Source organism: Lycorma delicatula, chromosome 7 (assembly GCF_047948215.1).
Source record: "Lycorma delicatula isolate Av1 chromosome 7, ASM4794821v1, whole genome shotgun sequence".
Taxonomy (NCBI): Eukaryota; Metazoa; Arthropoda; class Insecta; order Hemiptera; family Fulgoridae; genus Lycorma; species Lycorma delicatula.
This window is the reverse complement of record NC_134461.1, coordinates 103,814,384-103,839,597: the sequence shown is the minus strand read 5'-3', so window position 1 is coordinate 103,839,597 and position 25,214 is coordinate 103,814,384. Positions and strand designations below refer to the sequence as shown.

At 31.5% G+C, this 25,214-nt stretch overlaps 1 protein-coding gene across 1 annotated transcript in view; it reads left to right on the top strand.

Annotated features, from left to right (window-relative positions):
* The first annotated feature begins 3,608 nt into the window (after positions 1–3,608).
* Positions 3,609–25,214, top strand: part of cos (kinesin-like protein costa) — a 34,321-nt gene continuing 12,715 nt past the window's right edge. Inside the window, exons 1-2 of the mRNA XM_075370995.1 lie at positions 3,609–3,738; positions 16,219–16,320. The gene's annotated coding sequence lies outside the window, so the exon portion shown is untranslated. The remainder of the gene's footprint in view (positions 3,739–16,218; positions 16,321–25,214) is intronic.

Below are 25,214 nucleotides of genomic sequence, written 5' to 3'. Positions count from 1 at the left end.
AACCTTGAGTTTCAAGTTTTTAATACTCACAGGTATGTGGGAAAAATGAGTGCTAATCTTCTTACTGATTTTTTTTTTTATACTAGAATCGTTAAATGCCTCCCTAGACTGACAAACTTACATAGCCTCTGCACTATCGAAGTCGTTTACTAAAAGTTTTAGTTAGCACTGGTTCGGGAGGTAAAGGCACATTTGGCAGTTTTTCTTTATAGGCCTTATTGCGAGCAGGTGTCTTAAGAAACACTTTCTTTGTTGATGAAATCAGTTTATTTACATTCCCAAACGTGGTTCGTACTTCAACGAGTCGTGGATCAAATTGGGATAAAATACTTGAAGGGCTTTGGGGCTACCTTGATCATATAGGGAGCAGCATCCGAGAGAAATTTAAACTTTCATCCGCAGAAGATTCAGGAAATATTTTTTTAATACTCTCATTCACAAATCTGCCGATCGTAGAATGATTTGTCTTTTCAAGGTCTTTGCAGGCCACCAAATAGTTAAAAGAAGGCTCTAGGTTTTAGTGCTCCGACAGTTAAATTCAAAATGTAATGGCCACAACTGTCGGTAGTTCGTCAGCTTAAATCCAAAGGTAGTTCGTCAGCTACCTTTGATTTCATTGCGTATTTCTTCCAGAACGTCTAGGTAAATTTTGGTATGTAATTTTTACGCAATGTTGATTTGTCTGGTATATTTTGATTCAAACAATATTTTCGCTGAAAATCTTTGAAGGTAGGATTTGTAATTTTGTGAAGAGGAATATTACTTGTAAGAAATACTTCATATAAATCAATGCTGAGGTGGGGTTTTGTTTACTTTGAAGTGAAATCAGTGCTACTTTCTGCTGTTTTAAGTTTTTTCGTGGGTCTTTCTTTTGCAATCTTGCGATATGAAGACTTGTCTTGGCATGCTAGTCTATTTAAAACTTTTTGTTCACGAAATATTTTTCTTGCAAACTCGAAAATATAAAACAATTCCATCGTATGTAAATGTTTCAAGATAGTCAGCTATCCATGAAGAGACGCTTTTTTTCGGGAGGCATGGTATACTTTAAAACTAGACTGATGCAATGAGCGCGTCAACAATAACATGCGTAATTTAGCTGCCTAGTGGGAGGAGTGCTGCAGTAGGCGTGAGTCTGTGTTTTGCTTGACTTCATAATAATATTATCATATCAAAACAATAGATTCGCGGCTGCCAAGTGCGCTCTAAGAGCCATGCGGCTAATAGGTTTGGCCGGCTACAATGTAAGATTTCCTTTATTAACAAGGTACCCAACGAAATTGCAATTACAGCAAAAATACGCATAATCACTAGATTTTAAGGAAAATATACAGTAACCAGTGAGAATGGGCTTAATATGCAAATGCATATAATCCGGTACTCATTATATATTGGCCAAAAATGTCCATGACTGGACAGAAATTGAATAACTACTACATGATATTGAACAACATCTCATAACTCTTTAGTCTGGTATAAATTCATAGAGTAATTTTCCACTCTGTTAAGAGTTTTATTCATTAAGCTTTGTTTCCAGAATGAAAAGTTAAACATCTTTCCTCAGGCAGTAAAGAACAACCCCCGAAATTTGGAATGGCATTAACACCGTCGTTATCTTCTTCATCATTCACAAACTGCAGTTCAACCACTCTTTGTAAATTCTGCATAGCAGTCTGTCTCTTCACTATTAACCACACAAAGAGAGGCCTGCTCAGAGAAAAGGAGGTAAAAAACAGAAAATATCAAGGTGTACGAAAAGAGTGTTGGACATTCCATCAATTCTGAATAAGGTCTGTTGTCTGTGTTCAAATTTAATCAAGACATCTAAAACACTGCTGCATAGGACACAATGGTTTCAAAGACTCAGTCATACACCATTTTGCGTCTACTTGAAACAAACCCCATGCTTAACATGCTATGCTTCTCAAAATTAATTTATAATTTTTCATCCAAATTAAAGATTTTTCTTAAAACTGGTTAATGAATCCTTAACATCCATAGTAAATTTGTTTTAGTAAGGTGCATCAACTGAAACTTTAATGGTATAATAATGAAATAAAAATGACTATTCATTGTAGTAAGAGTTTAGTAACACCACTTTTTTAACAAAAAAAAGTTTGTTTGACATTAATTTTTTTGCTGTTTCTGTACACTATTTCTCTGTTCTGTTTTCTGCTAAAGACTTTGGCCAAATATTGTAATCGAAATAAGTAAACAGAGTAGTGTTGTAAACCAATAAGTAAATCTTTTATTCTGATTGGTATATAATAATATATAAATCACATATATTGGTATAAATCACATATGGTGTACAATTAATATAATTGGTGGGATTAAAGTCCATATTAATTATCTTAAATAAAAACATGTGACAGATGGTGTACAATTGATATAATTGGATAATAATATAGACTACTTAACTTAAAACTTATCGGTAAACATTTGTTTAATAATTTACAGAGGGTGTTGAAAATGATGTCCATCCACTTCTATGAACTTGTCAACCTATTACACACTATTTATTGGTGTAGGTGAAATTCAAAGAAAATGAGCGAATTCAGTACCGCACATTTGCTGTACTGCTCACCGCAATGGTTGACACTAGCTACTGGCAGCCGCCTGCATGTTTTGTGATATCAAGTACGAGTTATTTCGTAAAAACTTCGGGCCACCTACGGCTGTAAGGTCACAAAGTCTGACCGTTGTCTGCTTTGATTCGATTACTCGGAGAACATAAGAGCAGGTTAACGGGGCGGATGAAACTAAAGTTTATGCGATCAACGTGTGGTTAGTTTGTTACCATCCTCCATTATGTTGTTTCCGAAATGGGCAATACGCGTTTGGCGCTGTTTAGTGGTATGCACAGAAAAATAAATTTCATTTCATTAAGAGAGAGCAATATTTCAACGGCTAGAACCAAACTTTAGATACATTAGTATAATTTCTTAATAACACTTTTCACTGGTGCTTCGTTTTCAAATCTTTCCCTGGATTTTCGCCTACATACAACATGAAATTTCTTCTCTAAATAAGTTTTTGTCAATAATACATGTTCTTCTACAGTTAACTGCATTTTAATAAACAAATGACGATTACACGCAACCCTGTTCAAAAGCCAATGCCAGCTATTCGAGTTTGCGTTGTAGCTTTTGCAAAATAAAAGTCTCGGCATAAACTCAAATGTGCAGGCAATAAACTTATGTGCAGGCTCTTCACTCCAGTTCCAGTCGTACCAACATTTTCCTCATTATTTTATCGGTCTTACACTTATATATACATTTTAACAAAAATACGTATTTCGTATAAAGTACTTTAGTGATCGGGACTCTTAAAGTTGAACACTCGTATATATTGGTGGAATTAAAGTCCACATTAATTATTTAAAATAAAACATGTGAAATAATTTTAATGTAAATTTCATTAAATACACGAAAATATTACATATAAAAAATAACTAAATTGTATATTTAATGAAATAATGCAAATAACCCAAACTAATAATACATTAGCACGTGAGACTTAAATCTAAATTAATTGCATATTGAACGTTTTAGAAAAAAAAGAACCAGTATTATGAGAGTTATAAATTGTAGATAGCTTGACTTCGATGAGTTCAGTCTCAGATACGCTCAGTTGATGAAAATTTTCTATTTGAATTGTTTTTTCAGTTTAATTTTTTCAGGTTTCTTCAATGGCGGTATTTGTATTGCCGTTTTCTTCATTTACTGTTGTTTGCAGGTTTTTATACGTTAAAATATTTGTAACTTAGGTTATTTTATTTTTATACAGTAACAGTTGTGTTTACATTTGAAATTTAACCCAATGTTTATACACAAGTTCTTTTAACATAATAATTTACATGATTTCGCTTTCTTAGTGAACTGATTACTATTACTGTTATTCATTAAAGTAACTTCTTGTCGATGTTTTAGTTCAAACATTGAATTTTAAAGCTGCCTTTTCTCATGTGATTCATGGGTGTAGGTGTTAATATTTTTTTCATTTACAGCAGATGATATTAATCTGGGTTTTTCAATGCCATTTTGCATTACTTTGCAGTATTAAGGTACAAATTGTTAACAGAAATAATCATAAGCCAAATTTACATAGCTTATATTCTGTACCACTCTGTCACAAATGTATAGGTGCAGTAAAATATGTGTAAATGTTCTTTTAGTAAATTTTTATGCACTGTCATGAAAATTTGAATTAAAATTTTGGTACAGTCCCAAATATAAAACGTCTCAAATGTTTGAGCAACTTCTTTTTTAAAAAATCAACCAAATTCACTTGTATAGGAAGGTTATTGTGCCAATAATTTATAAAATAATTGCCTTTGTTGTTTATCAAAAATTATTACTAATGACTTACTTTCTCAAATTTTACGCAAATAACTCTACTGAAGGCTCCAAAAAACGTTTTGAAGACAATCAGAAGCATCTTATTAATTTTCTGTACTACTGTTGCCAATGGTTTTCTTAAAAAGTTATGAAACAACTTTTAATTAAAAAATATAATCATTCAAATTTCAGCAACATATTAACACAACATGCTTAAAAAATATTCAATTAGTTATCAAATGGATTTTCTATTATTTTTAAAAACAGCTTTAGGCTCCATTGTCAACAATGCTTTGGCAAATACATTGAAGAAGGTACTGCTAATATCCTGTAAAATGTTATTTGGAAGAATTATTATTTCTCTACTATTGGAAATGGAAAGTCATTATTAATAAATTTTATTTACTTTTTTAGTATAGTCCTGTTCTAGAAATATCCATGTCATTTACAGCACATTATATTAATTTGTGTTATGCGCATTGTCATTTTGGGTTACTTTGCAGTTTGAGGCACATATTGTCATATGTTGTGAGAAATATTTTAAACAAAATTTACTTAGCCTCTGTTCTGTACCACTCTTATGTCACCAATGTGTTGACACAATAAAATATGTTTAAATGTTCTTATAGTAAACATTATATGCAGGTTTATTTAAATTTAAACTTACTCAATTTCTTAACTATTCAATTTCTTACAGAAAGTGTCTGCTGTCCTACAAACCATAATATAATTTACCTTGTTTGTGGTGGAATTATATATTGATTTAGTGTAACAACTAGAATCAGATTAGGTTTCACATATAATTTTGGTATATTCTGGTTTGAGTTTTATACATTAAGAAATTTTGTATTGTACTGCAATAGCCCCCTTTTTTGTTAGTCTTATTGTTTTCAGGTAAATCTTTTTTATACTGAACCATCATGATTGTAGAATAACTTGTTTACACTCTAGATAAATATTGAAGGAGAATACAAGGGTTATTTTTTTTCAAGGTCCGATCATCAGTCACGAAATTAAAACCACAGTGAAAATAAACAAATTTTTATTTGTAACAAGTACTTACATAGTTACAATATTTCTCTACATAGTCGCCACTCCGATTTAGACATTTGTCATAGCGTGGTACCAACTTTCCGATACCCTCATCAACACAGGCAGATCCCGCCTGTGTTTTCAGCCATGTTTCTACGCTGGTCTGCAGCTCGATGTCTGTGCCAAAATGTTGTCCTCCTAGCCAACGTTTCATGTGAGCAAAGAGGTGAAAATCGGATGGAGCCAAGTCCGGGCTGTATGGTGGGTGATCAAACACTTCCCAATGAAAATGCTGCAGGAGCTTCTTTGTTACAGCTGCAGTGTGCGGCCGAGTCATGGAGAAAGACAATGCCTGATGACAACATTCTCCTCCGCTTATTCTGAATTGTCCTTCGTAGACGTTGAAGAGTCACGCAATATGAGGCTGCAGTGATGGTCGTGCCACGTTCCATGAATTCTACTAAGAGAACTCCATTCCGGTCCCAGAACACAGCAGCCATACACTTGGAGAAGGTTTGCTTGAACTTTTTTGGTTTACTGGGAGAATGAGAATGCATCCATTGTTTGGATTGTTCTTTTGTTTTTTCAGTTTCGAAATGGACCCATGTCTTGTCCCCTGTGACAATTTTGTTCAAAAAGTCTTCACCTTCATTGTGGTAGCGCTGGAGAAACGTTAGGGAGGCATCCATTTTCTTTTTTTTTGTGATGGTCGGACAGCATCTTGGGAACCCATCTCGCACACAGTTTGCGGTACTGAAGTCTCTCACCCACAATGGTGTAGAGAGCTGACCTTGAAATTTCAAAAAACTAATCACTCAATACAGAAATTGTGAACCGACGATTTTCTCGAATTGCCTCATCCACTCGCTCAACGAGATCATCGGTTGACACTCGCTTCCTTCCCTGACCGCCCTGCTTTAAAGTTACTGCACATTGTCGCACTTTGCTGTCACTCGTTGAAGTTTCACCATACACATTACTTATTCGTCGATGAATTTCAGCTCCATTACACCCCTCAGCCTGAAGAAATCGAATTACCGCACGCACTTCACACTTGGCGGGAGATGCTATTGTTGTAGACATGTTTACATGCTAGCTGCGTGTTCACAACTAAACGAAGTGACGCGGCGTGATTGAAGGCCTTACTAGAGATGCTGCGCAACACATATGCGCAAAGGTTCATCCGATTTTTGCGCAGGTTTTTATTTTGCGACCGATCGGACCTTGAAAAAAAAATAACCCTCGTATAATTTTATTGCATACATCTAACCTTAGGCTACACTTTAATATTTAATATCAGTTAATGTCAAACTCTATATGGCAGGGGCAATAATTGACAAATAACAACATCAGGAATTGTTTTTGTGTGTATTGTTCCCTAAATTATAGGGAGGGCCGTTTTTAAACTTTCAGAAAAAATAAATTTTTTTTGGTCTATCTTTTTTTTCATTGCTAGAAGACATTTTTATTGTTAGTATGTCTAATGTAAATGTTAATGGTAGAATTTTGTTGCTCTTAATGTGAAATTTCTAGATATTTTGGTAGCCCACAAATTCTTATTTTGTTTGAAATTATTAAATTGAAATTGATTTCATTTGCATCAAAGTCTACTTTACCATTTTGCTCTGATGTGTTTTATGAAAATAGTAAGATTTTCATTTCTATAAGTATTTATTGTAACTTATTCTATTTCCATGTAAAATACACTATCTTGCAGCTCTATATCAAGTGAGTCAATATCTTGTAAATTAAAAACGTTAACTTATCCATGCATTTATATTTTTACATTTACTAAAAATGAAAAAATTAAAAACATTTTACATTTACATATTTCTAAAAAAAATCCCCTCAGAGTAACTCTAGAATACAGAATGATTTTTGTGGATTTTAACATGATTTATTGACATGGGATAAAAGGTCTTATGCTTCCATTGCAATTTTTAAGAAATTTAACCATTAAGGTTAAGGTTAAGATTTAAATAGATTTTGTAGATCAATATTACTTATGAATTAGTTTTTAAGTAATATGTACTAAAATGAATAAAAAAATAAACCCTCAGTTTGCTGCCTTTTTTTATATGTACAAAGAATATATATTCAGTTATTGTTTAGTCTTTTGTTATTTATTTTGTCCTTATTTTATTTACTTAATTATTTTCATATTTAATAAGTGTATGTCTTATTTGCTGCTCTGATCAAAGGTGTACCAGTTGCACACTTACCTATTGATGACATGATCAAATCATCTATTATTTTATTATAGTCCATAATATCAAATATTTATTCTATATTTTGTTCCATATTTTTTTTATATAAGTAAGTAATGGCTTCTTTTTTCTTTCTGCTATTAGTAAAAACTTTTCCTTTTATTTCTACCTGTAATTTCTGGAGCTACTCACTCACTACCTCTTTTCTAAACTAATTTTAGTTCCTGTTAATACATGTGTGGTTTTTCATTGCATTTCTGAACTTTTTACCACATTTATATAGACAGTTTAATATCTGCTTTCATCTCTTTGTGATTTCTTTGCTTATAATCTTCTTTTATGGCTTTAAAACCAAATATTCATTACAAATGTTTTAATTATACCAAAGTCAGTCCTTTTCCTTCTTTCCAGATCATACTTTCCCATCTTATCTTGCATTAGCTACCACAGCATTCACATTCCTTATTATCTACAACAATCTTTACCTTTACTTTCCATGATCTTCTCTATCAACTCTTACATTATTTCAGCTGCATCATCTCATGTTGACTCAAGTTAGCATTTACAAGTTAAATAAGAAACTAATTTTTAGGTTCATTTCTATCCTGATAGCCTAATTAGTAAAAAATTATCCTTGTACATGCAGAGTGGCCTGAAAGTTTTTTTTATGTAAATTTTTTCAACGTTGGTAGGCTATAATTTTATCATTAACACAATTTTAACATTTAAACACAGTACTCGCAAATTGAAGCTATTTTGATAAATTATGATATTAACATTAAATGAGTATAATAAACAATGTTATAAAATACAAATAAACTACTCTTGATACCTTCTTTTGGGCCACCCTATGATTTCATAGGGTGATTTCATTTATTAATTTTAATCCCATTTCATTAATTTTTAATTTTTATAGGAGTAAATTGTAACGTATCATTGACATTAACCTCACTTTAATAACAATTAATTTATTAATTAGTTATTAGGTTTTACAGACCAACAGGTGTAACCTCATTTTATTATGTTTAACTATCTTATTATTATTAAGTCCAAACAAACAAACAAATCTAAAAAAATGGTAACAAAAGAAAATATAGATTGCATAAATTTTTTTTTTGTCTTCAGTCATTTGACTGGTTTGATGCAGCTCTCCAAGATTCCCTATCTAGTGCTAGTCGTTTCATTTCAGTATACCCTCTACATCCTACATCCTACATCCCTAACAATTTGTTTTACATATTCCAAACGTGGCCTGCCTACACAATTTTTTCCTTCTACCTGTCCTTCCAATATTAAAGCAACTATTCCAGGATGTCTTAGTATGTGGCCTATAAGTCTGTCTCTTCTTTTAACTATATTTTTCCAAATGCTTCTTTCTTCATCTATTTGCCGCAATACCTCTTCATTTGTCACTTTATCCACCCATCTGATTTTTAACATTCTCCTATAGCACCACATTTCAAAAGCTTCTAATCTTTTCTTCTCAGATACTCCGATTGTCCAAGTTTCACTTCCATATAAAGCGACACTCCAAACATATACTTTCAAAAATCTTTTCCTGACATTTAAATTAATTTGTTATGTAAACAAATTATATTTCTTACTGAAGGCTCATTTCGCTTGTGCTATTCAGCATTTTATATCGCTCCTGCTTCGTCCATCTTTAGTAATTCTACTTCCCAAATAACAAAATTCTTGTACCTCCATAATCTTTTGTCCTCCTATTTTCACATTCAGTGGTCCATCTTAGTTATTTCTACTACATTTCATTACTTTTGTTTTGTTGTTGTTTATTTTCATGCGATAGTTCTTGAGTAGGACTTCATCTATGCCGTTCATTGTTTCTTCTAAATCCTTTTTACTCTCGGCTAGAATTACTATATCATCAGCAAATCGTAGCATCTTTATCTTTTCACCTTGTACTATTACTCCGAATCTAAATTGTTCTTTAACATCATTAACTGCTAGTTTCATGTAAAGATTAAAAAGTAACGGAGATAGGGAACATCCTTGTCGGACTCCCTTTCTTATTACGGCTTCTTTCTTATGTTCTTCAATTATTACTGTTGCTGTTTGGTTCCTGTACATGTTTCAAATTGTTCTACTATCTCTGTATTTGAACCCTAATTTTTTTAAAATGCTGAACATTTTATTCCAGTCTACGTTATCTATAATTTTATTCATTGTTTTTTAGGTAGTCAAGATATTCGATTTATAGGTGGGTAGGTAAAGCAATGTCCTTATGTGAGTTCAGCATTTTTTGTTTCTTTAATTTGTTTGTGTGGATTTCCCTTTTTTCTGGATTTTATTCGAAGGATTTTATTTTAGAGTTTTTTTTTATTTGATTATAGAATTTTTTTTTTTTTTTTTTTTGTGTTACTTTTATTTACAGTTTACGTTTAATTTATTATTTATTTTCTTCCAATTCTTTTTTTTCCCTTATATTAATTTTTGTTACAGTTTTTTTATAAATATTTCTCTTCTTTTTTATATTTTTCTTGTTTATTTGATTTTAAGTTGATTCCTTTGTTTTTGTTTGTTTTTTTGTTTTTTGATGTTTTAAGTTTTTTATATTTTTATTTTGGTTTAATTTATTTTATAATTCAGCCTTTTCTAGGTCTATAAACGCCAAGAATGTTGGTTTGTTTTTCTTTAATCTTCCTTCTACTATTAATCTGAGGCCTAAAATTGCTTCCCTTGTCCATATACTTTTCCTGAAACCAAATTGGTCTTCTCCTAACACTTCTTCCACTCTCCTCTCAATTCTTCTGTATAGAATTCTAGTTAAGACTTTTGATGCATGACTAGTTAAACTAATTGTTCTGTATTCTTCACATTTATCTGCCCCTGCTTTCTTTGGTATCATGACTAATAACACTTTTTTTGAAGTCTGACGGAACTTCCCCTTTTTCATAAATATTACACACCAGCTTGTATAATCTAGCAATCGATTCCTCACCTGCACTGCGCAGTAATTCTACAGGTATTCCGTCTATTCCAGGAGCCTTTCTGCCATTTAAATCTTTTAATGCTGTCTTAAATTCAGATCTCAGTATTGTTTCTCCCATTTCATCCTCCTCAACTTCCTCTTCTTCCTCTATAACACCATTTTCTAATTCATTTCCTCCGTATAACTCTTCAATATATTCCACTCATCTGTCGACTTTACCTTTCGTATTATATATTGGTGTACCATCTTTGTTTAACACATTATTAGATTTTAATTTATGTACCCCAAAATTTTCCTTAACTTTCCTGTATGCTCCGTCTATTTTACCAATGTTCATTTCTCTTTCCACTTCTGAACACTTTTCTTTAATCTACTCTTCTTTCGCCAGTTTGCACTTCCTGTTTATAGCATTTCTTAATTGCCGATAGTTCCTTTTACTTTCTTCATCACTAGCATTCTTATATTTTCTACGTTCATCCATCAGCTGCAATATATTGTCTGAAACCCAAGGTTTTCTACCAGTTCTCTTTATTCCGCCTAAGTTTGCTTCTGCTGATTTAAGAATTTCCTTTTTAACATTCTCCCATTCTTCTTCTACATTTTCTACCTTATATTTTTTACTCAGACCTCTTGTGATGTCCTCCTCAAAAATTTTCTTTACCTCCTCTTCCTCAAGCTTCTCTAAATTCCACCGATACATCTGACACCTTTTCTTCAGGTTTTTAAACCCCAATCTACATTTCATTAACACCAAATTATGGTCGCTATCAATGTCTGCTCCAGGGTAAGTTTTGCAGTCAACGAGTTGATTTCTAAATCTTTGCTTAACCATGATATAATCTATCTGATACCTTGCAGTATCGCCTGGCTTTTTCCAAGTGTATATTCTTCTATTATGATTTTTAAATTGGGTGTTGGCAATTACTAAATTATACTTCATAAGTCGGTCCCCTCTTTCATTCCTTTTGCCCAGCCCGTATTTACCCACTATATTTCCTTCCTTGCCTTTTCCAATGTTTGCATTCCCATCTGCAACTATTATTAAATTTTCATCTCCTTTTACGTGTTAATTGCTTCATCAATCTCTTCGTATACACACTCTACCTCATCATCATCATGGGCGCTTGTAGGCATATAGACGTTAACAATCGTTGTCGGTTTAGGTTTTGATTTTATCCTTATTACAATGATTCTATAGCTATGCGTTTTGAAATACTCTACTCTCTTCCCTATCTTCTTGTTCATTATGAAACCTACTCCTGCCTGCCCATTATTTGAAGCTGAGTTAATTATTCTAAAATCACCTGACCAAAAGTCGCCTTCCTCTTCCCACCGAACGTTACTAATTCCTACTACATCCACATTTATCCTATCCATTTTCCTTTTTAAATTTTCTAGCCTACCAACCTTTTTTAAACTTCTAACATTCCACGCTCCGACTCGTAGAATGTTATTTTTTAATTTTCTGGTGACCCCTTCCTTAGTAGTCCCCACCTGAAGATTCCGAATGGGGGAGTAGTTTACCTTCGGAATATTTTACCAAGGAAGGCGCCTCCATTATTGCTATATGAAAATGCAGAGAGCCACATTTACTTGGAAAAAAAGCAGCTGTGGTTTTCCATTACTTTCAGCTGCACAGTACTCAGAGGACTGAGTGATGTTGATATGGTCGTTTAAGTCATTCTGACTCACGCCCCTAACAACTACTGAAAGAGCTGCTGCCCTCTTTCAGGAATCATTCCTTAGTCTGGCTCTCAACAGATACCTCTCCGCTATGGTTGCACCTTCGGTCCAGCTACTCACTATCCCTGAGCACTCAAGCCCCCTCACCATCGGCAAGGTCTCATGATTCATAGAGGAGGTGTATAAAATTACAATTTTTAATTTTTTTGTTCTTCAGCATTTCTCATTACTACTTTTTTCAGTTTTGTGTGGGTGTTTAATATAACTTTTTCTTGGGAAAAACAGAAAAAATATGCAAAATAATAATGATATTTTTTTTTACCTTTTATTTGTGAATATTGTGTTAAGTTTATAAAAAATAAATAATCATACATTTATAGGTCCATTTTATGTAACTTGTGTATTCTAGATAATTAAAATATTGTATACATTACAACAGCTTACTAATATTCAAACAAAGTTTTTTAATAATTTATAAGCATTGTTTCATACAATGTTTGGAGTATAAAAGCACCATGAAAGTTGTTCGTATTAATATATTTGGATATGTCAATATGTATCTTTTTTATTTATTTAAAATGCTCTTAGTAAGTGTATCAATCTAAGTAATAATTGAGAGTATACATTGGTATTGGTAGAACATACATTAATTCTTCTTTATTGTATTTGTCAGAGTTAAACCACATTATTTCTTTATCATCTGCACTGTGATAGATCCATCTGTCAGCTTCTGATATGATATCAGATACTAATCTTCCCTTTTTTATTTCTGCCCATTTCTGGAAAAAAAGTAAGGATTTAGAATATGAGGTAATCGTTAAATTAATTCACTTCAAACCATTTAACATTACAATTACATAAACTGTCAGCTAAGTATGACTTAATCGATGTCACCTGAGATCTACATAGAACTCGGTGCGATAAAATACTTAGCACTCATGATTAAATATGATTTACACTCTTTTATAAAATCTAGATGCATTCAGCCATTAGAACAACAAAAAAAAACAAATCATTACACATTTGCCTATTACCAGGCAAACACAATGCCCATGGAATATATAAACTGTTCTGATTATCACAGTATTCTATAGTGGTCAAATAGGAGTGCAACTTCAAAGATACAATCAGTATAGTCAACATTTGCACCAATTCACAGATAAGTCATAATCCACCACCAAGATTAACACAAGAATATGAAATAAATATTTATTTATAAATTCAAATGGATAAGATTGAAACCAAACACCGTTTTTTACCTCATTCTTAATGTGAATTTTTGTAATTAAAAAAAAAAAAAATGCTAATATCAGCAGATGCCAGCATCACCACCATTCATTGAAAAATGTTAAAAAGACAGTTATAATATTTGGTTCAGTTTGCATCTGTATATAAGAGTGTCATAGACAGATGTGTGTGTGTTAACAACAGCCATTTTATACCTTGCTACTTTTTTTGACAGTTAAAAATTAGTAATGTTTTACTACTTTTCTATTATGTCAGTGATTCATTTATATCTTCAGAGTATGTTTTGTCCTTACAAAACATACTCTGAAGATAATAATTTACATAATTATCTTTCCTTAAAGATAATTGTGTAAATTATAGAAATTAACAATTCATTTATTCTGTCCAGAAAGTATAGATTTTATCTTTTTATGTTATTAAACATCAAACAGCTTGTTTTCAGAATTATTTAATTCTCAATCAAAATAAAACCTTAAAATTTTGTTAAAAAATATATTTAAATTTGATGGTAACGAATTTGTGGCATAATTTGTGTGTGAAAATGAATTTGTAAGCTATTATCTGGTGTTTTGTGAGGATGGAAACCCTCATTAGAACATTCTGGTCAGAGATTCCTTCAAATTATAGATATGTCCTAGCAACATGTTAAGATAAAATATGTTAGTATTCTATATTGTTTTATTATAGTGGGAGCATTTTATAGTGGGCATTTCACTGGAAATGCCCACTAATTAAAGGAAATTACAGGACATGTTTTAAACAGTATTCTTGAGAGCCTGAATAATGATATAAAAACCGTTTAAAGCATGTAAAACTATTTAATAATCTAATACTTAAAATTGTAGCTAATTTAATTTTATTAAAATGTTTATTAAAAATTTTCATATTTATTTCATAAAGAATGTAAGTTCAGTTATTAATCGGTTTCAGTATGTTGTAATAAGAGTTTTTGTTTAAAAATAAGACATGCAGAAAACTAGTTTCCAGACCAAGTTTATTTGAAGCTTTTTTTTAAGTCTTAGGTATAAGGTAACAATTTTTATCTCCTATAAAAAAAAAATTAGGGATAAGTTATAGTTTAGTTATTTCTAAATTATCTAAAGTTGTCTGGTTTAAATTTTAAACAAAATTGCTTCCTTGTGGTTTTGTAGGTCTGATCAATTTTTGGGCTATTCAGGTTGAGTTTAAAAACTGAGTAAAAAGCTTATTTTACTTTCCTATATATATATATATATATACACACATAAACTATGAACTGTAGTAACAAAAGATGGTTTGAGTCTCTATGCTCTTATAGATGCGTTATAAAAAGGTAGTGTAAAGTTTTTTAGACAATTCCAAACAAATTTCTAATTAAAAATGTTGATTTAATTTTATTGTCCAGTTGACAATGTTTTCCAGGTGGTTTTATTATTTATTCTACTTTATTTATATTTTATAAATAATTTATATTTTATTTATATGTTAGGCTTATGTAATTTCACTTACTTTTTCATTATGTTTAATCCATTCATGTTCTTGTTGATCATTATATTGCAAACTTAAAAATTTTCCTTTTTTTATATAGTAATCAGATTTTATCTCGTACTCCTTTAGTTCACAGAAATAAGCCTTGAGAAGAAATAACCTTCAAATAAGTAAAAGCATCTGTAGAAATTGTTTTTATTCTTAGTGAAATGTTGAATTATAGTACTGCCTTAATAATCAAAATTTCCCTAGTACCCTCTCCATTTCAGCTTTGACTTCACTTGATGTATAATTCAACCTTTAAGCTTATGTGATGATTGGGTAGGAAATAAAATTCCCAGCATGTGGCGACGTGCATGTAGGGTATATGGTCTACAGAATGTCTACCCAATGTCACCAAGGATGTACTGGTTATTATCAAGGTCCTGGCAACCTAAGCAAGGAGGATCTAGCAGGGACAGATATATATCCACAGAATTAGTAATAAGAAAAAGATATGGACGATGAGATGATGCTGACTAATTCTAATGGATAGTTATCTACACCTAGCAGTTCCTTTAATACTGAATGAAACTTTAATTTATAGGACTGAATAGAACCCGCATTTTGGTGAATATGGGATGATGTGTAAATTCAGTTCACTGAAACAAGCAACAAGAAACTATTTCTGCCCTACTTTTTCTAGTAACCCTAGCATAAGATACTTGTTAATCCTGAGACTGCTTATATCATTTTCAGGACTAACTTTTTGTTTCACGGTTTGCCATTCAGTTATATTTAATATAAAATCACAATTCTGACTGAATAACTTTTGGCAAACCTAACGTGAAACAAAAAGTTAGTCCTGAAAATGATATAAGTACTCTCAGGATTAACAAGTATCTTATGCTAGGGTTACTAGAAAAAGTAGGGCAGAAATAGTTTCTTGTTGCTTGTTGTTTGTTTCAGTGAGCTGAAGTTATACATCATCCCACATTCACCAAAGTTGTGGTTTCTATTCAGTCCTATAAATTAAAGTTTCACTCAGTATGAAAGGGACTTCTAGTTGTAGAGTGAACATCATACTCTTAACATACTGTAGTGAGAGTATGTTAAAAAAGATACACTAACTCTTGTTCAGAGTTTGTGTATTTGTCTCAGCCTTTAAAAATCTGTACACTTCATTTCAGAAAGACAATCATTCTTACACGCATACTGATACATTGAACTAACTATAGAAATAATGTTTGTACAATTATATGAACAATAAAAAAAAAATTAAAGTTAGAATACTAATTAAAATTTTTTCCAGATGAATTGGAATTAATAAAATCATCAAATGATGTAATGATGTAGAAAGTTTCTTCTGTATTTGGTGGAAAAAGTATTTCATTGCAAGGGAAAATTACAACAGGTTAGTTATCAAAATAAAGCTACACTTTTTTTTTAAATTTCATTTGACAGTTCTTTATCATGTGCATGAACACACAATTCAATATATATGTGTGTGTGAACAAGTCTGTGATTTTGATTTTGGATTCAAATTAGGATTACAAAAATACACAAATGGTCATAATCATTTGCCGGGTTCACTTCAAAATGGCCACCAAAATTAAAATGTTTAATTAATGATTATTACAACAAAATAAAAAATTTATTTTTAATTTATTTTTTTAAATTAATTCTATTTTATTAAATGACTATATTTTTTTATATATATGCAATTTTTAACTTTTTTAAATTAAAAAAAATTTTAGTTTTAATTTCTGTTTTTGATTTTAATTTAGTAAAGGATCTTAAAAATTTTTAATTTTATCTATAGTACAGGATTTGTAATTTCAATCTTCATGTGTAATTTGGTACAAATGATTTCAAAAATTATATAGAGCAACTGGTGATGCGATGGTATGAAAGCACGCTGGCTTGAATTATGGATTAAACTAAGTGTCATCCTATTTTATTTTATTATTCTGTATTTAGGTTGATCGGAGGAATATGATTCTCAAAAGGATCGATTTTAGAAAAATAGGTTCAAAACACTTCATTAGCAAGTTATGGCTAGTGAAAGATTTTGCCTGGATTTCTGAAATATGTGGCCACATTGGAATTTCACAGGCCATAAATTATGATACAAATTTGGTGGTCTTATACATTTTTTGAAGAATTGAAAAATATAGGTCCCAGAACTGTTTCTTATAATAATTTTCTCAATAACTACAAGAGTCTGTTCTGGGACCTATATTTTTTATTTTTCAATTTCTCTCAATAACTACAACCCAATTATTGTAAAACCCAAAAAATTCAAATTGATTCAAATTGTTTAGGTTTGACATACAATACCTTTGTTAAATGGGCAATTAAGTGTTCAATAAACATAAATTAAAAAATAAATATTTAAACTTAAACATAAACATTTTATAAACTTTGTTTATATTTATAAAAATTTAATTCTGAGTTAATTAAGTGAATAAACCCAATAAAAACAATAATTCAATAAATCTAAACGAATGAAAAGTGACACAAAAATGATTAAAGCTATGATTAAAGTACTCTAGCAATCAAAGTAGTTATTCAATGTTGCCACCATTCTGTTGATTGCAACACGAGGAATCCAAGCTTTTCTAACTTTGCTTAAGGTATCAGGACTTTTTTTGAGAGTTGCTACAGCTTCGATCCCTTGTGGAGATTACCATTATCAATTCTCAAAGGTAATATAGTTTAATGGCAATTTTATGGGTCCTGCTCAATCAGTCCACTAGTTATCATATGCTGATGACCCACCATGCATAAACCACATCCTTGCTTTATATTGAAAAGCAACATCTTCCAAAGTTTCATGCAGATTGTTTGGGAAAAATTTGGGTACTCTTCTCCATTGAGCCGTGGAGGTAAGAAAATCAGCTGAATTGAATTTTCAGTAAGAATTCCACACCACACATTAAATGAATATGTGCTGTGCTGGAAATGCATTGTGGTGTTTGCCAAAATATTGCTGTTATGAAAATTTACAACTCCATTTCTGATGAAGCGAGATTCATCTCTAGCTAGAATTTGTCTAACTAACCACTGGCAGAATTCTTTTTGATTATTGTAATCTTGCAGTAGTAAATCTTGTATTGGTGTGACATGAAATGGGTATAATCGTAATAAGTAGAAAAGTTAGGTAAAATTTTTATATTCTTATCTTGAAGCTTTTGTTTACTTTACTCATCAGCTTTGATGAGGCGTGTGTGTAGGTGGAATACACCAAGGTGTATGGAATGCACCTTGTTTTATTTGCACTGTAAAGCGATTCATTTTAAAACTATTGTGAATAATTATAAAATAATATAATTAAAAGCTGATCACTTGGCATATTGGTAAACACCAGTATTAACAGCATATTAACTGTTGGCCCACAGTTGGATTCATTTATCATTTAATCATCTTTCAGTATTGCAACTTGCCTTTAATGATGAAAACACATGACTGGTGAAAAAAGAAATGTGTTGAGGTAAAGTCTTTGAATGTGATTCTTTTTTGGAATCAGAAGGATATAGTTTAGAATTGATAATGTACCTCAGTGAACTATTAATAAAATGTGAGGGCGTATTATATTATAGCCACTAAATAATTTTTTTTTGGACCAAAAATCTGCAACCCAGAATTGGAAAATATATCTCAGCAGTAAGGATTTGTTTTTATCATGACCATGGGATGTATTTTTATTGCGAGTGATTTTAAAAATTCTGGTTGTAAGCATTATTAATGCTTATATGTTTTACTGTCCTTTCCTTTATTAAATTGTTAATATTTAATTGAATACAATTATACATTAGTATCCATTCACTCCAGTGCAAAAGAAAATGATGTAATAAAAGAAAAATACTGCTTAAAATAAGATTTAACAACTAACTTCTTGACCATAAGTAGGAGCTTATAGTGAAAATTTACAAAGTTAAAATTTTAAATTTATACAAACCTAGGTTTTAAGTGTGGTGCAAACTTGTTTATTACTTCCTCCATCTCTCTACATAGCTTGTGAGCTTTGTCAAACTCTGTCAGTAAAGTATCAATATCTTCAAATCCTACTTCATTAAGTTTTTTAGAAAGACTTATTAAAAATAACTCAAAATACATTATTTCAGTATGTACATTAAACAACGTGATTTTATTTTGTGGTTGTTCCAGCTGTTCACGTATTAGATTATGCTGATTTAATATACCTCTAAAATTAGGAAAACATTTTATGAATTATTTGCATTATTAAAAATTTTATTTTTAAAACCTAAATTAGAGCATTTGGATGCATCATTTTAGCTTAATAATTATTCTTTTAAAAGTACATGTATTTCTATAAACAATAAGCCATGTTAACTTTGTACTAAATTTAACAAATTGAACTCTTCACCAAAATTGAATTAACAGTATGAATGAAAAATTGGCAGGATATAGAAAATGGAGTTATGTAGACAGGGGCACTGTGCTAGGATTAGAAATGCTAACATGCTAGTATTGCTATCTACATCATAAACAGTGTTGAAGTCGAAGCAGTACTATGCAGTGTTGCAGTATAAGTTCTGGGCAGAGCTCTGTTGCCCAAGGAAGGGGATAATTGTCCAAGATCACTTCAGGAGTGGAGGGAAGAAAAGTGTTCAGACTGTTGGCAGCAGTGTCTGGGCAACATAGCATCTTTGTCTGCCCATCAAAGTGTATTGCCTTTAGTTTAGTGATTTTGATATACAAAATAAATTTTATTAAAAATTATTACATAAATATTGTTTCGCTGAATTATTTACAAAGTTTCATAACTGCAAACCTTTAAAATTGGAAAATTTGTTTGGCAGTGACAGCAGTACAAACATATACAGAGACGCAAGCTAAAAGGAAAAATTTTAACAGGACATTGCTTCATATAGTTCAATATTTTATAAAAGTTCTGAACATAAGGCTGTTCACTATCGATTGGTTTTAGCTTTAGCACTTCTTAGAATATTAATAGTTTTACATTGTACAAGTCCACTGGAAATTAGTTTTTTTTATTTAATGTGTTTTTTGTTCAGAATGATTAAGTTTGGCTTAAATTATCAAATAATTGAAGCAGAGCATAGTACAGGCCAAGGAACAATTGTAGTGCTGTGGAATTATCTTTAAAACTCTTTTTACAAAATATTGTTCAAATTGGAATCCAAGACACCTAACCGATGAGGAAAGGGTGGTCATGTGCCATACTTGGACTGTAATGAGACAGAAAGTGAGGTGTTTATGTTGGGTGATCCTGCTTGGCCCAAAAAAAACACGCCTAATGAAATGGCTCCACTGTTCTTCACCTCAAACTGAAAAAAGTAAAAATAATTCAGCCCTTAGAAAAGAGATGATGCCTTAGATGATTATATACCTTTCTTTGTGAAGTGATGTATTTAATTTATTTGTTTAATTTTTATTCGTAGCAGTAAAAAGCATTAAAAGATTTAAATGGCAGAAAGGCTCCTGGAATAGACGGAATACCTGTAGAATTACTGCGCAGTGCAGGTGAGGAAGCGATTGATAGATTATACAAACTGGTGTGTAATATTTATGAAAATGGCGAATTTCCATCAGACTTCAAAAAAAGTGTTATAGTTATGATACCAAAGAAAGCAGGGGCAGATAAATGTGAACAATACAGAACAATTAGTTTAACTAGTCATGCATCAAAAATCTTAACTAGAATTTTATACAGAAGAATTGAGAGGAGAGTGGAAGAAGTGTTAGGAGAAGACCAATTTGGTTTCAGGAAAAGTATAGGGACAAGGGAAGCAATTTTAGGCCTCAGATTAATAGTAGAAGGAAGATTAAAGAAAAACAAACCAACATACTTGGCGTTTATAGACCTAGAAAAGGCTTTCGATAACGTAGACTGGAATAAAATGTTCAGCATTTTAAAAAAATTAGGGTTCAAATACAGAGATAGAAGAACAATTTCTAACATGTACAGGAACCAAACAGCAACAATAACAATTGAAGAACATAAGAAAGAAGCCCTAATAAGAAAGGGAGTCCGACAAGGATGTTCCCTATCTCCGTTACTTTTTAATCTTTACATGGAACTAGCAGTTAATGATGTTAAAGAACAATTTAGATTCGGAGTAACAGTACAAGGTGAAAAGATAAAGATGCTACGATTTGCTGATGATATAGTAATTCTAGCCGAGAGTAAAAAGGATTTAGAAGAAACAATGAACGGCATAGATGAAGTCCTACGCAAAAACTATTGCATGAAAATAAACAAGAACAAAACAAAAGTAATGAAATGTAGTAAAAATAACAAAGATGGACCACTGAATGTGAAAATAGGAGGAGAAAAGATTATGGAGGTAGAAGAATTTTGTTATTTGGGAAGTAAAATTACTAAAGATGGACGAAGCAGGAGCGATATAAAATGCCGAATAGCACAAGCTAAACGAGCCTTCAGTAAGAAATATAATTTGTTTACATCAAAAATGAATTTAAATGTCAGGAAAAGATTTTTGAAAGTGTATGTTTGGAGTGTCGCTTTATATGGAAGTGAAACTTGGACAATCGGAGTATCTGAGAAGAAAAGATTAGAAGCTTTTGAAATGTGGTGCTATAGGAGAATGTTAAAAATCAGATGGGTGGATAAAGTGACAAATGAAGAGGTATTGCGGCAAATAGATGAAGAAAGTAGCATTTGGAAAAATATAGTTAAAAGAAGAAACAGACTTATAGGCCACATACTAAGGCATCCTGGAATAGTCGCTTTAATATTGGAAGGACAGGTAGAAGGGAAAAATTGTGTAGGCAGGCCACGTTTGGAGTATGTAAAACAAATTGTTGGGGATGTAGGATGTAGAGGGTATACTGAAATGAAACGACTAGCACTAGATAGGGAATCTTGGAGAGCTGCATCAAACCAGTCAAATGACTGAAGACAAAAAAAAAAAAAAAAGCAGTAAAAATTTGAAATTTGGGGTCAAAATATTAAATAGTGTTATGAACAAACAAATTATATTCAGAGTGTTGTTTATTTCCTTGCATATATTTTCACCATTTTCAAAACTGTTTCTAAAATCCATTTTGGAAAAATTCTTGTGGCTGTTGTTTCCCTTATGATTTGCAGCCAGTTTAATGTTGCCTTTCACCCTGTATGTTTTGAGTTATCACTGAAATTTTCCTCACAAAAGATGTTGAACAAATAGAAAAAACCTAAGGGAACCAAAACAAGACTTTGGAGGTTAGAGCATTAGACCTTATCCCATAGTCTGTGAAGTCTTCATTAAAATGTGGGAGTGTGCATATCATGGTGTGATTTCTTCATTGTCTCCATTGCTCATTGTTGTACCTCATTCAAGGAGATCAATCAAGTATGTCTCAGAAGATTTCACCGTTACTTCTCTGAGGGCTGAATTATTTCCTTCCACCTTTTCTAAAGTGTGGAGCCATTCTATTCAGCATGTTTGTCCAACACTGCATTTTCTCCTTCTTAAAACCTCTTTCTCCAGTTTTGAACATTATTGGTGTCAATTGTGACAACATTTTCACATCCACCAGTTGTCTTGTGCGAATATCTGGTGCCTGATATCTTGTTTTCTAGCAATTCATCTTGTCTGTTTCCTCTGTCATTCGTGTTGTTTACAGTGAAAGGAAAAAAATTTCCCAATTTCATATTAAAATCATTAAAGATTATAAGTTATCTAGGAAGAGTCATTACTTTCTGGAACCCTTTGTTGTAAATTGTATAAGCATTTCAAGCAACTTTATTGTTTTTCTTTACAGCAGAGAGACTGTGTTACTTAAATGTTTTACACACTATCTGTCATTATGACTAATGAACATAAAGCATGTAATAATGCTCATTAGAGAATCAGCCGCTAAGCCAAACAAACTGATAGGTTATTATAATCTGAGACATAGATTAATAGGATCTGTACTGCTTTATTTTAATACAATTTTGAGGAAAATCTTTTTCCTGTGAAGGATATAAGTTTTCACATACGTAACCATTAAAAAAGTAAATATATTCAAGTATTAACAATGGAAAGTAAATGCACTTTCCATAGTGTAATGGATGCACTGCAAATAAAGAATGTAGGAGTTGTAAACAGATGCCCACTAACAATAAAATTTTGAATGGTAACAAACATAGAAATCCATTCCTATAGTCAACAGAGTGAAGGTGGGTTTGGCATGCTGATATATAGTATAATAACATGACAATAGCAAATACCAATAACATGACATTATTAGTAGTGAATGTGGAAGAGAATTTAATGCTCTAAAAAACTATAAAACTATAAAAAGCAATTTTTGAAGGGTCTTTGTACCGAGATTGACATCAATTTACTGAGGTAGTTGGTCTTAAAACACAACAGGATCAAATGATATGTATGAAAACAGTGTAGACAATGAGACCTGTTAGTCTGCTGATGCTGAAGAGATCATCAGTTACTGAATAAGAGGCATATTAAAGTAATAAAATATCTAATTCATCACTTATATTTTTTATTCAAAGAGAAAGGCTGTTTTCCACTTTTGTGATGTTACAAAAAAAAAAAAATACTATGAAACAAATTTGTTTTCTTTGAACTGTTGTTAACAGCTTTTGTGATTCAAAGTATCACTTGGGTTTCTTGATAATTAAGCTATTAATTAATGTCTTCCAACATTCTTGCTCTTGCACCAGACAAGCTTGAATAATTTGTCCAGAAATAGACATATTATATTAATATTTCTTTGTATTTGTAGTCTTAATGCAATATTATTTTTAATTGACTTCAAAGGAGGTTCCAATGTGTATATTTTTATATTTTTGTTTTGTCCGAGTGTAACTTTTCAAAGTGAACCAATTTGGGTGAACTATTTTTTTAGAATACAGGTTCATCTGTAAACAATTATGCCTATCATCGGCTCTTTCATTTTGCAATTTTTTCACTTTGATGCTCTCTTACAGCGGTCAATTCTTTTAACAACTTACAGTAGCCACCTCGTAACAGTGGGCTTTGATGATTAGCCCACATGTCATTGCTGTACTATTGTTCTCTGAAACATTGGCACACCATTATTAGTAATATCTTAGTAGCAATGTATTCTCATATGAAGCAACGTATTTTTGGGTGTATTTTTCTGCCTCTCTGTATGGTTCTTTTGGCTGTGTCATGTATTTTGTTATATAATCAATTTATATTCAATATTTTGTAAAGGTTTTTATTGTGGTTTCAAACTTTTTAAAGTAGTTCAATCATATGCAAATAGTTATAGCTGAAATTAGGTCTGTTGTGAAAGGTAAAAAACTTTGTAGCTACATGTGCGAAATTGTAAACATGAATAATTTCATGAAGAAAGAATCTTTAGCTGTAGGAAAATTAAAAAATGACAAGCATTTAATTGTTGTACAGAAGTGTGAAGAGAGAACTGCAGCTACCTGTGGCCATTTCCAACTTCTTCGATCCGAGGGGCTAGAATGTTGATTCATCACCCCGAAAAAGTAATGTAGAGAAAGAAAAGAAATAAAACTAGTTATCATGTTAGATGATTTTGGTTAACAAACTTTTACAGAATTAAACATTAAAATTAATTTTAATGCCAATGAAACTAGTTTAAGAAGAATTTCTTAAGAAGAAACATCATATTCCATTTTTGTCTCAAATGCTTAAACCACAATTGTATGAACTAATTAAGTTGAAGTTAACAGAAAACAATACACAGGACGACAAATTGTTATAAAGTTCCAGCTTCCACATTACCATCCTGATTTAAATCCAATTGAAATGTTATGGTCAGAGGTAAAACAACATGTTGTGAGCCACAATGCAACATTTAAGATGTCAGACGTGCAGAAACTGCGTGAAAATAAAATAAATTTGATGAGCGATGAACACTGGAAACCTTACCTTGAAAGGATAAAAAAATTGAAGGTGAATGTTGTAGCCAAGAATCGTTAATAAGTCACAGTTACTTGGTGCGACTGTACCTTTCATGTATCTCTGACTTTTAGACAGCCTCTGTATGATATGAGGCTCTTTGACTCCAAATCCTCTATGTTTTTTCCCTCAGATCTTTGAGTTATTCTGAACAAGCCTGTTTTGTTTCAAGAGAATGTTCTTTTCTCATAAAGTACAAATCTTTATGTAGCAGTTGAATGGAGAAATATTTAAATGTTACATTTATTTTGAGGCAGTGATGGTGAATGAAAATAAATGACTATACATAAGGGGATAATGAAAAATGGAAAAAACTAGGGAAGCTTTAATACATGTTCAAAAGCTTTTCTACAGCCAAGATCCTAATATAGAATTTAAACTGTACTTGGTGGGATGTTATGCAATGTCG